We start from the raw sequence: 14,403 nt of genomic DNA, 5'->3' as shown, positions 1-14,403 counted from the left end.
CGGCTAATGCTCCCAGGTTGATGCGATGTATTCCACCAGTCGACTGGAGACTTTATTATTGGTATATCGATCGGTCCAGCACGGATTGAAATAGGAGCTGGTTCGACAGGAAGCTTTTGAAAACACAATGCACCCAGGTAAATAAGGAACAAGATGAATACAGAAGTTAAACGAGCATCCCACACCCGAAAGGTACCCCACATAGGCCTTCCCCGAAACCCCCCAGTCACTAACGTAAACAAAGTAGAAAAAGCACCAATTTCTATACCGGTTCTGGAAGAGTGAAGAAAAAGGGGATGTTTTGTTAATGGGAACAAGGAACTGATTATAGCTGTCGCGATATAAATAACTATACTCATCCGAGCCGCAGGAACATGTACATACGAAATACGAGAATTTCCACCTTGTTGAAGATCTGGTGGTGCTACCCGAAGACTTAAATGAATAGCCATCGCTGTTAAGAACAACCGAGATCCAATGAGAATTTGCGCGTAGCTTTTTGTCTTTGACATAAAAAAATAAGGTTGTAATAACGAAACTGACATTTTATTTTCCTTGCCTTGCAAGTGGAACAAGAAAGACTATATAGTTATTTTGATTCTATAAACAATCAAAGGATTTCGCATGCTTTCCATGGAATGACAGAATTCCCCTTGCTTAGTTTTCGCTCCGCTCGTGCGTGGCACTCCTTGCTTGCGGAGCGGCATATCGGAAAAAGAAGGATTGACTTTCTATACGGGCCCGTCCCCTCTTACCCCTAACTAACAATTATGCTGCTCTCGCCTTTTTGTAATCTTATCTTTCAAAAATGCACTACTAATTTTTACGGCCTCCTTAGTCACCCTATCCACTCTCGTCCTGTTTTCGGGTTCCCTTTCAGGGGATGAGGATATTTCGATGATTTCTCCCTCCGTAGGTGGAAAACGCGTGGGTGAGTAGAGTCTGTGCTTTGCTTTTGGGGGCACCGGCAAGAAGCTTCTCGGCCACCCTACTCTGACTTGATTAGCTACTAGTAACTAGGATCGTTCAAACAGTCAGTCAGCAATGCGTACTTCTTTCCTAGTTGAGTGGATCTGCGTAGCAGAGCCCAATCTTCTACCACAAGCTCTGACCTGACTTGTTGTACTTGATTCACCCACGTAAATAGACAACTTGGATAATAAAAGTCATCCCATAAAAGAGAAGTGAGTCCGCATGTCGGCAAATGATTTGGAATTGAAACTGGCTACAGAGGAAACCGAAGCCCTAACTCCCCATTCTTTCTATCTTACATCGCCATCGAGCCCTGGCTGTAGAGTCACTGGTTTCTAATCGCAATGGATTTATGTTTTCTTTGGCTTTTCCATTCGCTTCGTTCAACCCTGATCTGGATAGATAGCTCGGCTTCTATTAGCTGAGAATGGTTTTGTCAAGGAAAGGTTTCGCTATACAACAACAATGAACTCACTTCTGATCAAATTGGATTGGATTGGATGAATCGGTAATCTTTCTCTGTCTTGTGAGAGAGAGTCACTTGCTGTATTGAGAGCGGGCGGGTGACATGCATTAAGCGAAATCAGTTGTTATGTTTTTGATCTTATTTGCGCGAGAAGACCCTTGACTGAGGAGACGTGTTTGGCTTGGATGATGCCGCTATGCTCCTATTCACTTTCAGAGACCGCTCTGAGTTTGCCGGTTTTGAGGCAACCCTTTCACTAAGAACATTTTAGCCATTAACGAAATGCCACTATTCCACAATGCTTCTTTGATTTATGTGTAGAAGCGGTAGTAGTGAAGAAAATGGAGGGAGAAGAAAGAAAGCGATGTGACACGAGAATAGATCACATCCGGCAGCCAGCCATGCCATTAGATAGATCCGCTCTGAGTCTTCTGCAGGATGAGATCCGCTTGGTCTTGTGATAGGGGCTTGAGGAGGAAGAAGAGGGGATTTCTGAAAAAAAAGAATGAATCTCCTTATTTATAGGGAACAGGACGTGTGACTTCCTCAAACGAAACGAATGTGGCTTTCGTGATAAGGCAAATCCTTCGTTTGGTACAATCAACATATTGAATCTACGCTCGCTCGGCTCGGTGCTGAATGAACTCCTTCATTGATTCCGGGCTGCTCGTAGGGGGACTGTGAAAGCAAGCGTAGGAGATCAAAATGTGAGTCGAGTCCGATGGGTAAAAAGGGGAAGCAGGAAAGGGTTCTGATGTGAATTCTTCTGGTTTGTATATCTATCTCAGCCCTTGCTTGAAAACCTCAAAATTGACTTGCATCTTCCCTTATCACACTACACTTTCTCTTATTCCATTTCACTGAGCTAAGCAACACTTTTTCATGTATTCACCCGAGATATTATAGAAATTGGTCATATTGATCTGTCGTCTTGTTCTCGATAGGAACTTGCTGCTGTCTTGGTTGGTTTGAGAGCAGGCACTATCTATATATCCAAAACCGGAGGAGAGTTTGGGTTTGGATCACAGACGATCGGAGATTTTGGATTGAGATGGGTGGTTGTGCTTGAAGTTACGAGTCGGGTAATGCTAAGTTGAATCGGCTGATCCGTTTCATCCTATTTCGGCACTCTTTAGAGGCTATCGCTCGTTTACCGCAGATCTCTATCCCACAGCTGGCTAATAAAATCGCCTTGGCAATGTGTCAAGTCCTTTCAGTCAGAGTTCAACTCTTCAGCGAAAGTGAAAAATCTACGGTCTTCCATCCGCGGAGGTAGCCATGGACTCCATAGTATATGTTGGTAGCTAGCGTACAGGCTTGATGTGAGGGGGGGGTTGTTACCTATTCTATTCCCTTGCTTGGATAAAAACACCCATCTTTCCGTACGAAAGACACGCAACTAGAGCAACTTGATATTACGTATGTAGACCTGGCCTCCCTCAATAATAACTGGCTCACCCGATTGACGATTTTCAAAGATCTACGCCAAGCGCCTCGAAGCGGGGATCCACTTTTTACTACTTTAGAAAGTGAGAAGCCTTTGGCTTGATTTCTTCTGTGGCTTCTTTATGTTTACCCATGCCGCGGCTATTCAATAAAAGGATTGGTAGTTAGTTGCCTCACCCTATTGGTTGTTGGTTTTCTTTCTCCTCTGCGTTCGTGAAAAGCTAGTATGCTCGCGGAAATCGTCTAAAGGAAACTACTCGCTAACTCGCTAACAAGATGGACTTCTTCCTCTGGCTCTGCCAGGCTATGCTGCTCGCCTAAATCGGTATCAATAACTTCTATCGTACTTCGACCTCTCATTGGAATGATAAGTTGGCTACGACGAACTAATAAGTTTCTCTTCTTGTCACCTTCTTTAAGCCTTTCCTTCCGCTTCCATCGAGAAATATATATAGATAAGCTTGGAGAAGCGATTAAGGTGTTTCCACTCTTAGGTTGTTCAATATGCGAAGACCGTGTCAATCACTACACCAGTGATACGAAAAGCAAGCATTCTTCTCCAGCTGACGTACCGACGCCTCACTACTACTTAATTAGTGAAAGATACGTTGGGATGTTTTTAATTCTCCATCAAGAGGCGGGCAACTATCTCTTTTAACACTAGACTTCGGATCGCCTTCCTACTGGTTTTCTTCTCGGTCTCCCCAACTAGGGGAAATCTCAAAGCAAACAACAGAGCAACACCTATCTTTTTTCTTTAAGCACTGAACATCCGGATCCCCTTCCGACTTGCTTTTCCGGGCACAGGTCTTTCTAACAACTGGAACCCGTCTCCCTTTTCCTGATTCGCATCTTCTTCGGCTTTTGTTACGGTCTGTTCCTTCCTTCAGTCAGTCCTTCCTTCAAGATTTTTGCCTGCGGATCTCTCTCTTCAAAACATATATATCTTTCGGCGCCAGTCTTTCCTGCCTTACCTTAACCCCGCTTTCACGTGGCGAATCGGTATGAGGTTTCAGTGATCACTTTACGGTATTCTTTAAGCTTTCTTGGTCACCGGACAGAGTGAGAACTGCTCAGCTTGCTTTCTTTCCCTAGCACACACTTAGTAGATAGTAGGCACAGGTCCGCTAAGAGCTCATCGAACTTGACTTGTAGAGTGAGACCTGTGCTCGATATGGTTCATTTCAGTCGGAGTGGTAAGACTACAACCGATCCTCTTCCCCAATGCCAGCGTTGTATGTACCACCTACCTTCTACCCTAGCCGGCCCAATACCTTCTCCGCAGGGACCTCAACAGTCCACTACTTCTGCTGCACAGCCTAGTTCTTCTACACCAGCAGCTATTGCTCCTAATGATCCATCATCAATCTGATTCACCTGTCAACCCGAAGCTGCCATGTCCAGAACGGTTTGTGAAGTCAACTGAAGACAAGCAGATTGCAAAGTTTCTGGATATGATGATAGATATGCAGATTACCACCCCCATCCTTGATGGTGTCTTACAGGTGCCGATGTATACACAATTCTTTAAGGACCAGCTCGCAAAGAAGGGAAACATTAACGAGCCAGAACTGGTTACTCTTACTAAGGAATGTAGTGCACTCGTTCAAATAAGCTACCTCTCAACTTAGATGAGCCTGCCAGTTTCAGTATTCCATGCTTGATAGGAAGTCAAACTTTCCATGCTTTATGTGGTCTTGGGTCTACTGTGATTCCCTTCACTGTCTACGAGCCACTACCATTGGGTGATGTACGGCCGACTAGCATCACTCTCCACCTTGTTGATCAGGATCCGGCAGACATTTTGGGTGATATCCTTGCGATAGTTGGTAACTTCGCATTTCCAGTTGATTTTGTTGTCTTGGAGATGTAGGATAAGAGCTTTCCTATTTTTTTGGGAGACCTTTTCTAGCTACTGCAGGGGCTGTCATCGATGTGAAAGATGCTAAGCTCACGCTTCAATTTGGTGAGGAGAAAGTCTCATTTGACATTAGGTATATCTTCCAACTCACCTTCCTCACTGTCCAGACCATAGTAAGCAATATGAAACGAGTCACTTAAGCCCTAGTAAAAGGCTACTCTTTGAATCCCCTCTTTAAGGCATATAAAATTAGTACTCTTCCTGAGCTAGCTTAAGCATATCTCGAGCGAGTGAGTTTCCCTCCATCAAGTTCTAAGCGATCAAATAAGGTCCTTGCTCTCGAGCCAATGCCAATACCAATAGATAGGGTCTAAACGAAGGATTAAAAGGAGGTTACCGGTTAAGGGCAAATGCAATCTCTGAGCCAGTTGGAGAAAAAAGGTAATCAAAGAAAGTTTCAGTTGGACTTTCCCTGCCAACCCTACCCAAATTTCATACCCTGCGGTTTTCGTTCCTCTATTGATATTTCGTTCCTCGAATCGAGACTTTCTTTGTCGAGGATCTCTGGTTTAGGGTACTCCATCGAGTTTAAGTTTCTTCTTCTAATGGCTGTGTCCGTCTAAGGTGGCTATTTGAGCGATTTAAGTATCGCGGTTGTCTTGAGCTCTGGATTGATGGACGGAAACCCGGGGCTGGGTTCGATTTCAACTCGGAGATAGCCGGGTCTATAGTAAGAGCCGCTTTGTGAACAGCATCGGATGACATAGCCAGGGTAGCCGCAATAGAGCAATTATGCCTTAAGCCCAAAACTCTTCCTTCTAGGGATCAGATCAACCTAAAGCACCATCAGTTGTGGATTCATCCACAAAGTCTTTCTACTTAGCTCGTCAAGCGAAGTAGCTATCAACGGCTTTAGCATGACAACTAGAACATCAAGCCATGGTAAACTGCCAAAGCTTCTGCTATAGTGTAGCACCAGGGTTCAGCCTTCTCCTTGCCGAGTTGCATCGCCCGCATCGTGTTCAATTGGAAAGTCTGGCAAAGGCGCTTCCAACTCCTGGTTCAGGGTCTGAGGTTACCAAACAAAGATGAATCCTGCGCAATCAGAGATTAAGCCATAAGATCCCACCCAGAAACTGGAAGAGTCGGGGGCACCTACCGAAGGAGTCTTCCCTCCATCGATTCAATGACAAAATAGCTCTATTGAGAGGGCCTTTGACAACCCTCTTGAATGTGGCTCGCTCCTAGTTTTTCTTCCCCCGCCCGTTCTATCTAGGCTGGTGGCTATACCAGATTTCGTGTCTGATCGAACTTGAAACTAGCCCATTGAGCTTCTTGGATTCCAAACCAGAAAGAAGGATCGCACACAAGAAAATAGAGTTGGAATGAAAGATGGGGTAAAGATGAACTTTATTCTCCTAGCTGCTCTCCATCCAGCAAGTTACTCTCTTTCAAAAGATGACAACTCAAGATTACCAATCAAAACCAACGCTTTTTCTTCTCCTATAGCTTCATCATTACATCTTTCACTAGTTGTTGGATGTGAGTGATGAGATCGATCCATGGAATTTTTACCTCACTCACATACTTTGGAAGATGAAGAAATTCTCTTGAATTTACTTATGGGCTGGCTCTACATGTGGTCAGATGGGTTCCCCTCTTCAGTCATTTGGTACCTCTCCAACGCTTCCTCCTATTCCTATTGATCAGATCAAAGCCAAACCTATCTAGTCTTGCACGTTGTCACCCACCGCTCTTGCCAAAAACAAAGAAATTCTATCTTGGGAACTAAAAAAGAATCGGAATGGGAAGTATTTATTTCTTGATTCTCCGGCTAGCATCCTTACTTCCTTCTTCAATGGAAATTCTATGTTTTGGCTCGGTATAAACCAAAAAATGAGAAATTCTCTTATTTGTAGAAAAGTCTTCTTTTGGTTAAATCTGGAGAACCCAGTCGAAACTCTGATTCATGTTTGTGGATTTTAATAGCTCTCCTATCTACCCAGAAATGATCTTCTACCTTTACTGTCTGTGTTCTTTACATATCTTTTGATTGTTTTTCAAATCATTGTGTCGTTACAAATTCAGTGGTTGCACCCTTGTGAGCAAGTTGTTGCCGGATTGGATAGGAGAAGTGAAACAAAGCTACGAAGGATAAAAATTAGCTGAAGAAGTTAAGAAGAGCATTAGTGAAGCGAGAGGAGGACAAGATGGTTGGGAAGAGGAGGAAGGGGTATTAAGGAAAAAAGGGAGGCTTTATGTGGGGACCGCTGGAAATGCAAGAGCCAGGATAGCGCAAGAACTGCATGGGACAGCTACCGGAGGCCATTCAGGTATACTAGCTTCCTATAAGAGAACTAATAGGAACTTTGTCTGGCCAGGAATGGATGCCTCTCTTGAGGACAGACTGTGACGGTAAAGCAACAACATCAACTCGCAATGGCCCTCGTGCCATGAGACATGGAGTTTAGTCGACGTAGATTGGATCGAAAGATCGCACTTTTGCTCTTCTCCTATCGGACTAGTCACTTCCCACTCTCCTCAAGTGAACAGTTTAGCCACTATCCTCCCATATACTCTGCTTTTTCATTGCTTATGAACTGGAACTTGTTGGTGCATGGATTTCACGTTTCAGCAGCACTTTGGTTTGTGCATGGTTGTGAAAAGAAGGCTTTATATACACTTATATGAACTTCATTGGCGAAAGAAAGAGAAGCTTGCCTTGATAAAGCACAGCCTTTCGCACTCCAATAGGCATATATTGTTACAAGGTTATGCCCAAAGGTCTCAAAAACGCCGGTGCTACATATCATCGTGCCATGACTAAGATCTTCGATGAGATAATACATAAGATTGTCGAGTGCTATGTAGATGATCTCGTTGTAAAGGCGGTATCCTATGAAGAACATCTTCAACATCTCAGAATCGTATTCGACCGCCTAAGGCAACATGCACTCAAGTTAAACCCGTTGAAGTGCGCCTTCATGGTCTCGTCAGGCAAATTCCTTTTGATTCTGTTGTCAGAGGTGCCTTTCAATTTCATTGACCTTGGTACTGCATTTCATAGATACCTTCGCTATTACAGTAACGCAATTCTCCATTGAACCCATTGACCTAGGTACCGAGTCTGTTATGCGTACGTCTTTTCGGACTCTTTATTTGTTTGTGGACAACAAAAATGCAAACATGAGAAAAGGGGATCATTCCATTTTGAACACACCCATCTATCTCAGTTGGGCCGTTAAAAATCTGATTTCTACTTGTTTTAGATGATTCCAAAATAGATACATAGACATCTCGGTCAACGATTAAAGGATTGATGCTAACACGCATATAAATAGATGTTTCCCACTGCTTGCTCCTCTTACCCGAATGGGGTTATATGCCTTAGTGAAACTCAGGGTAAAGTGGCAGAGGTATGACCTCGGGAAGAAAGAAATATCGGGCGGGGAAAACGGGGTTCGAACCCGCGACTTCTGGCGTGACAGACCAGCACTCTAACCAACTGAGCTATTTCCCCCTTTCGTAACTACTGTCGATTCAACAGTCACCTACCGGTTACCTTTGTAACTATACCAAAGTAGCTGTACAACAGAATGCCCTTCGCCTTTAGTACTTTTCTTATATATATTATGTTATATACTAAATGTGTCAAAGCAATAGAACTTATTGAAAAAAAAACAAGCCCATCTTTCTCAAAAAGGAAGAGAGGGTGCGCCCCCCCCAGAGAGAACCCCATTCTTTCAAGAAAGTTCTAATTAATTATGTAGAAAAAGAAATAAGGAAAATAGGAGTAAGCGAGTAGGGTCAACAAGATTCTAAACGAATACCACAAGTGACGGAACCGACGATGATGAAGAGATAAGGGGCGAAGGAGATTTTTTTCTATTATTCCAATTCTTATTTATTGATTATCTAATTTATTTAGATCCATATTCATTTTCATTTGCAAATACAAACTCTCTTTCATTTTCTTTTTACTTTTGCGCTAAGGATAAGGGAACTGAGAAAAAAAGAGCTGGCTTGGCTGGTACATCAAGCATATGACATATTGCTTGTTCGGTGTGGTACACATATCTGTCAATGTCAATCAAGTAAGAAAATGCATTCCCACTGTCTGAGGAAAAGGTGAAGAATTGCAATTTATTGAGCTTGTAAGGCCCGTTGAAGTCCCCGAGAAAGGGTATAAATAGGGCTATAAGTAGGCCGTTTGCTATTGCAATAAGGGCTGCTCGCCTTTCCTTTTGACGGCTTGGCTTCCTATCGCTCCTATGTAGTGGTCGGCCTTAAAAGGAGTCTTCCTACCATACCATCATGCATGCCTATGTTATAGTGCGTTAAGCTTCGCCAGAAGCAAGCAAGATGATGAAGCGAAGCTTCGTAGACAAGGCTCGTTCCGTGCTTGACTTACGAGCTCGTGTAGTAAGGCCTCACCCTACTTCAATAAGGGCTTATGCACTCCACTCGTAAACGAGCGTTAGAGCTTTTTGAGCGAGCGAGCGAAGCCTTCCTGGAGCTTCCCCCTTCCCTCACCCGAGAATTGCATTTCCGCTTCAGCTTCCCCGGTTTAGTTGGTTTGGAGGATTAATTGATTGGATACCCAATCCGCATAATCTTTCAAAGTCACTGCTTCTACGACGATAGGCGTAAAGGCATGATTAGTTCCACGAATTTCACTGCACTGACCATAGTAAACTCCTTCTCGTTGTACCGAGATGGAGGTAAGATTTGAACGACTAGGTACAGCATCACATTTGACACCTGAGGAAGGTACAACCCAACTATGAGGTACATCAGCGGGTGTTACAATCATACGTAGATGAGTTTTGGCTGGTACAACCACTCTATTGTCAACTTCTAATAAACGTGATTGACCCAATTCTGGATCATCTTCTAGAATCGTATAACTGTCAAAAGTGAGTGACTGTTCATCGGAACTGTTATAGTCTGAATACTCATAAGGTTGGGTCGACGCCCGCCTCCCCCCAAACTTGACTTGCAAGTTTCCCCGCAAAAAGCTCTCCACGCCTACTCTTATTTATAAAGAGCACTATTCTTCTTTAGTTAGGTAGTTCTCCCCCCTCTATGAGACCGTAAGACCCCGGTGGAATCGAAGGCCCGCTTACTAATAGGAAAGAGGGGACCCTTTCTCGCCTAGCCCTACCTACATCAGTGAAGCTGGAACCGAGGAAGACAATGTTCAACACACATGAGACAAAATGAAGGTATGGGACAGCCAGTTCACCACGGAAAGGGATGCTAGTCGGCTTTGGCGAAGTTGTAGGCCCCAATAGATCAGATCTCAAGAGTGATTCCTCACCTATCCTGCCAGGGGCCAAGTCGAAGGCTCGAGTATAGATTCCCTATGCTCATGTGAACGGCCGACCCGTAGATCTAAAAGGATCCATAAAAAAGACCGGAAAGTATGTTTGTCCATGAAAAAAAACTCGTTCATGAGACCTCGAATTCCCACGTTCCAGCCTGCATTATGCCAGCAGGTCCCACCCCCAATTTCTTGAGTCACCCTTATCTAAAAAAAAGGACGGAGTCTATCTAGATCATAGGATCACTGTATTCAGAGGTCAATTCTCTTTCTTTGACCTCCCACCGTTCACGAAATCCCTTGCTTCTCGCAAGAACGGCTCCTCGGTGGAGGAGTAGAAGCGCTGGTCCCCTTCGGTCAAGTGCTTGTGCGTGCTCTTACCTACCGTAGGACCTCCGTCCCCGAAGCGAAGAAGGAGGAGCAGGAACAACAGGTTGTCCTCTCTTGGCCCAGTAGTTCCGCAACTACTACCGTGGTTGTTGCCAACGGGGATCCCCCATTCCGAAAGGTAACGGGACCTGCCCTTAGGTCCAAAGTTGTATGCCACTGCTGTGGTGCCGATAGATTCACTACTGAAGCCCCGTTATCGGACATTGCAGGCTTAGCATCTATTTTTCGTATATCGCTCCACCACACCGAGAAGAGGTATGTGTACCTCCAGCAATAACAAGAATGGAACCATAGGCTCCTATGCTGGGAGCATTTCGGGGTATAGGTCTAATCACCTCAACTCCCCGTTTCTGGCATGCTATAGTTCTTTTAGTCTCTCGATGACGGGAATGGGAGATGACCGGTAAGCCAGATGCTTCGCGAACCACCGGTACATTTCGTTGCACTTAAATCACCCTCGTTAAGAGGCGCACTCCGATACCATTGATGTCCAATAGCTTTGATAGTAATGGCTGGATCTACTAATACCCCGTCCATTGAGTATAACAGAGCAAACGATGGTATAGCAATGAACAAAAGAATGACACTTGGAAATATGGTCCGAATAATTTCGATAGTAGTTCCATGAACAATCCTTTGTGGGATTGGATTAGTTTGCTCGTTGAAATGCCATAAAGCGCGAACCAACATCCGTGATACGAAAACCAAAATAAGAATGAGGAAGAAAAAGATATCGTGATGTAAGTCAATGATTCCTTGCATCATAGGTGTTGCTGCGTCTTGAGATCCTAATTGCCATGGTTCCGCAGCATCACAAAGAGCGATTGTGAGGAATCGACATGATAATGAACGAAGAATCATTGGAATTTCCCATCTTTTTCAGCTCTGCTCCCGAAAAGAGAAAGGAAAGGAGACTGATCTTGACGTTGGCGTTGGTTTTTCCAACGAAAGCCTTATTTAGCATGTAACGTGAACATGAGCGGACACCCACACAATCTCGATTGGAAGAAAAAGTACCATACCATTGTCGTTTTTAGGGCGAAAAAGAATGGGTCATCTTTTTCAATTGATAACTGAGTGAGAGAAGACAATCACGTTCTTAAAGCGGTCGGTTCGCCGGATTCACAACCTTCCCCTATTGGCCGGCTGCCCGTGAAACACATAGGCTCCTATCGCATTTATCGACCGAGAATGGTCTTATCACAGAAACACTTTCTATATGATAATTTGAGAGTTGAAAGCGAAAACATTGATTTCTAGTTTGATCGGGATTTTGTACTTATTCATAAACAATATGAAATGAATCGACATGTTAAGCATCTCATCAACTATCGTAGTTAACATACGCGTTTTCAAGTTGCATTTCGTGCTCTTTTTCGTCGCCAGCTAAATCAATCAATTTGACAAGATCGTGCATCAATCACCTCGTCCGCTAGGGAAATGCACTCCTGAATAGACTCGATTCCCCGCCCCGCATCAGTGAAATGTCTAAGACGCAACGAAATAGCTACGTTTCTTTCTATATGATAATATGCACCGAGGGGAGGAGTAGTTTCAAATAGAAGTCAAGTAAACAGATTCAAGTTAGCCCAGTTTGGTTCCTTGGAAAAGCAGTTCAAAGCAAAGGGTTGACGGGTGGTGGAGTCCCATCCCAGGTTTAGTATATAGCCCCTGTTTTCCAATCCGTAAACGGTGGATTGACTTGCTCTTTATCAAATCCACATTAAAAAGGGGTTTTGTTGTTTAATGCTTTGATCCGCGCACCTTATTTCTGATTGAACCACTTCCTCGAAAGGACATCGTATCGGTGCCAGAATATGGGCTAGCGGTACACCAACCTCCTCACCAACTGCTACGCCCCGCGGGGCTTCTTCCTAGCGCTATTGAAATGATATTCCTATTATTGGTCCTAGCAATATCTCTGGACCAGGGCACGACACCTATCCAACTATGTCTTGTTTTGGTTTCCGGATCCGAATCTTTTGTTATACTTATGTATGGATGATTGTGCACAACAGGTGTGGAAAGTGCGATAGAGCTCGAAAATGGATGCCCCTATTTCAATTTAATAAGTGCTTGTGCAACGGCTTGAAAGTTACAGACTGAGTCAAGTGACCTGTTTTTGTCACATGATCCAGAATTGCATGAGAACCTACAAGTCCTGTTATCGTTCTTAATTCGATAGCCACGGGACAGCCGTTTTCTCGTCTCTCAGGCTTTCTTATACCTGCACTGACCTCAACGGTATCCAACCTGCTAAAAATATCTATACCCATTAGCTCATCACGCCAACAGTTCTCTTGGGTTGACTGAACCTACCTATCCGAAATCCCTGTTGCCAACTTCTTACTGCACAGAAGCAATGGAACAGTATCGTAAAGTGAAGTGAAGCAAACAAACCACTCCTTTGGAATTGATGGACTTGACACACAGCCGACGATTGAGATGTGCCATTGTCATCATCAAGATCGTCCATCACAAGTACCTTCTTTTCTGCATCCGTCAGTTCCAGTTTTCCCAGCATGTTTTATTACTTGCCTCGATCGATACCATCCACTTATTTCTCTTTCTCACGGGACACATAAAGATACCAGCGCTTGTGCGAAAAGTTGATGCTTGTTAAGCCATAGCTATCACTTCTCGCGCCAAAGCGCTCCCACCAACTACAAAATACCTTATAGGAGGGGCCCTTGTCTTCAGCTAAAAAGAAGCAGATATTGCCGTAAGCAGGAGATGGAAAAGCCCACGATCCATAACTTACTCACTCAGATATTTACTAGAGCTTGGCAGTGAATGAAGGAGACTCCGAATCCTATTCAGATTGCACAGAGGGCTTGGAAAGAGGCCTCTCGTGTAAGATAAGATTCCATTCCTTCCTATCGAAAGGCTCCGGTAGTAGAGCTCAATTCGGAATGTTGATATAAAAAAGGGCAGATACAGAGAGTTAAGGAACAGATGTTGTTGATCAAGTCTTTGGAACGTAGTTAGTCCCATCCCTTCCATCCGGCCACTAGTCTAGTTCGGTCTCTTCAAGGAGAGAAATCCTTTCTCTTCTCTTGCTCTTGCGGCAGACACAGTGATTCTTCGTTCTCTGGTTGATGGCTTTCAAAAGTAAATTCCAGAAAGAGCCATTTGATCCCCATCAAAGTCTGCATTGAAACCCTTACACACTAATATACTTGATACTCGATCTATTTCACCGTACTTCTACTTCCTGACATTAAGAAAGTTTAAAACAAGGTCCTTCAAGAAGAAAGGAAGCACATGCTTGAGACCATTACGATTCCTGTTAGTGATGGTGCACTTGCTGCTAATGTTAGCTGTATTCAGTCTCTGAGTGGTCTACCTGTTGCTGCATCATAACCGGATGACTCCTCTATTGGTTGCTGCTGGTTTATACCTGCATTCCAATCCGGTTTGATTTAGAGAGAAATCTCAATCCAGCCTCAATATTTTGGATTGATCAGACCGCCTATTGTAGAAGAGATTGCTTGCTAAAAATAGTACCGCATTTGTGCTTAAGAAAAGGCTTTCTTGTCCGGGGTCTATATCCACTTTTAATACACCACGCACCCCACTACCAAAAACTTCTCTTTCAATTCTAAACAAAGAGAAAGCTCAGGCGGCTGCTCAACGAGGAGGTTCATGCTCGTTAACTTACACTTACTTTTAGCACTTCTCTACCAGTTCTCTCTCATCGTGGGCCAAGCAGTTCTCTCTCATAGATAAGAATATCCTGCTCTTAGCACCGGTTTTCACTTCGTGTAGCAGCTTCTTCTTCTTTTGTCTACTCAAACACTTCATCCATGAGAACCAAGTTTTGATCAATGATATATTCAAAAAGTAAGAGCTACTCTATTAATCTACCTACCTTGTCTCCGGCCACCATGTTTTCTCCGAAGGGTGAAGGCGGATTCTCTGAACTTAAAATAAGGGCGAAGGATA

At 43.9% G+C, this 14,403-nt stretch overlaps 1 non-coding gene across 1 annotated transcript; it reads right to left on the bottom strand.

The window, feature by feature from the left end:
• Window positions 1-8,191: 8,191 nt before the first annotated feature.
• On the bottom strand, window positions 8,192-8,265 carry TRNAD-GUC (transfer RNA aspartic acid (anticodon GUC)). The gene has a single exon. It is a non-coding gene; the product is annotated as a tRNA-Asp (tRNA).
• Between the last annotated feature and the right edge of the window lie 6,138 nt (window positions 8,266-14,403).

Source organism: Triticum urartu, chromosome 3A, assembly GCF_056163025.1.
Source record: "Triticum urartu cultivar PI428250 chromosome 3A, HENAU_Tu73, whole genome shotgun sequence".
In the NCBI taxonomy this organism is placed as follows: Eukaryota; Viridiplantae; Streptophyta; class Magnoliopsida; order Poales; family Poaceae; genus Triticum; species Triticum urartu.
This window is presented reverse-complemented; position numbering and strand designations above follow the sequence as displayed.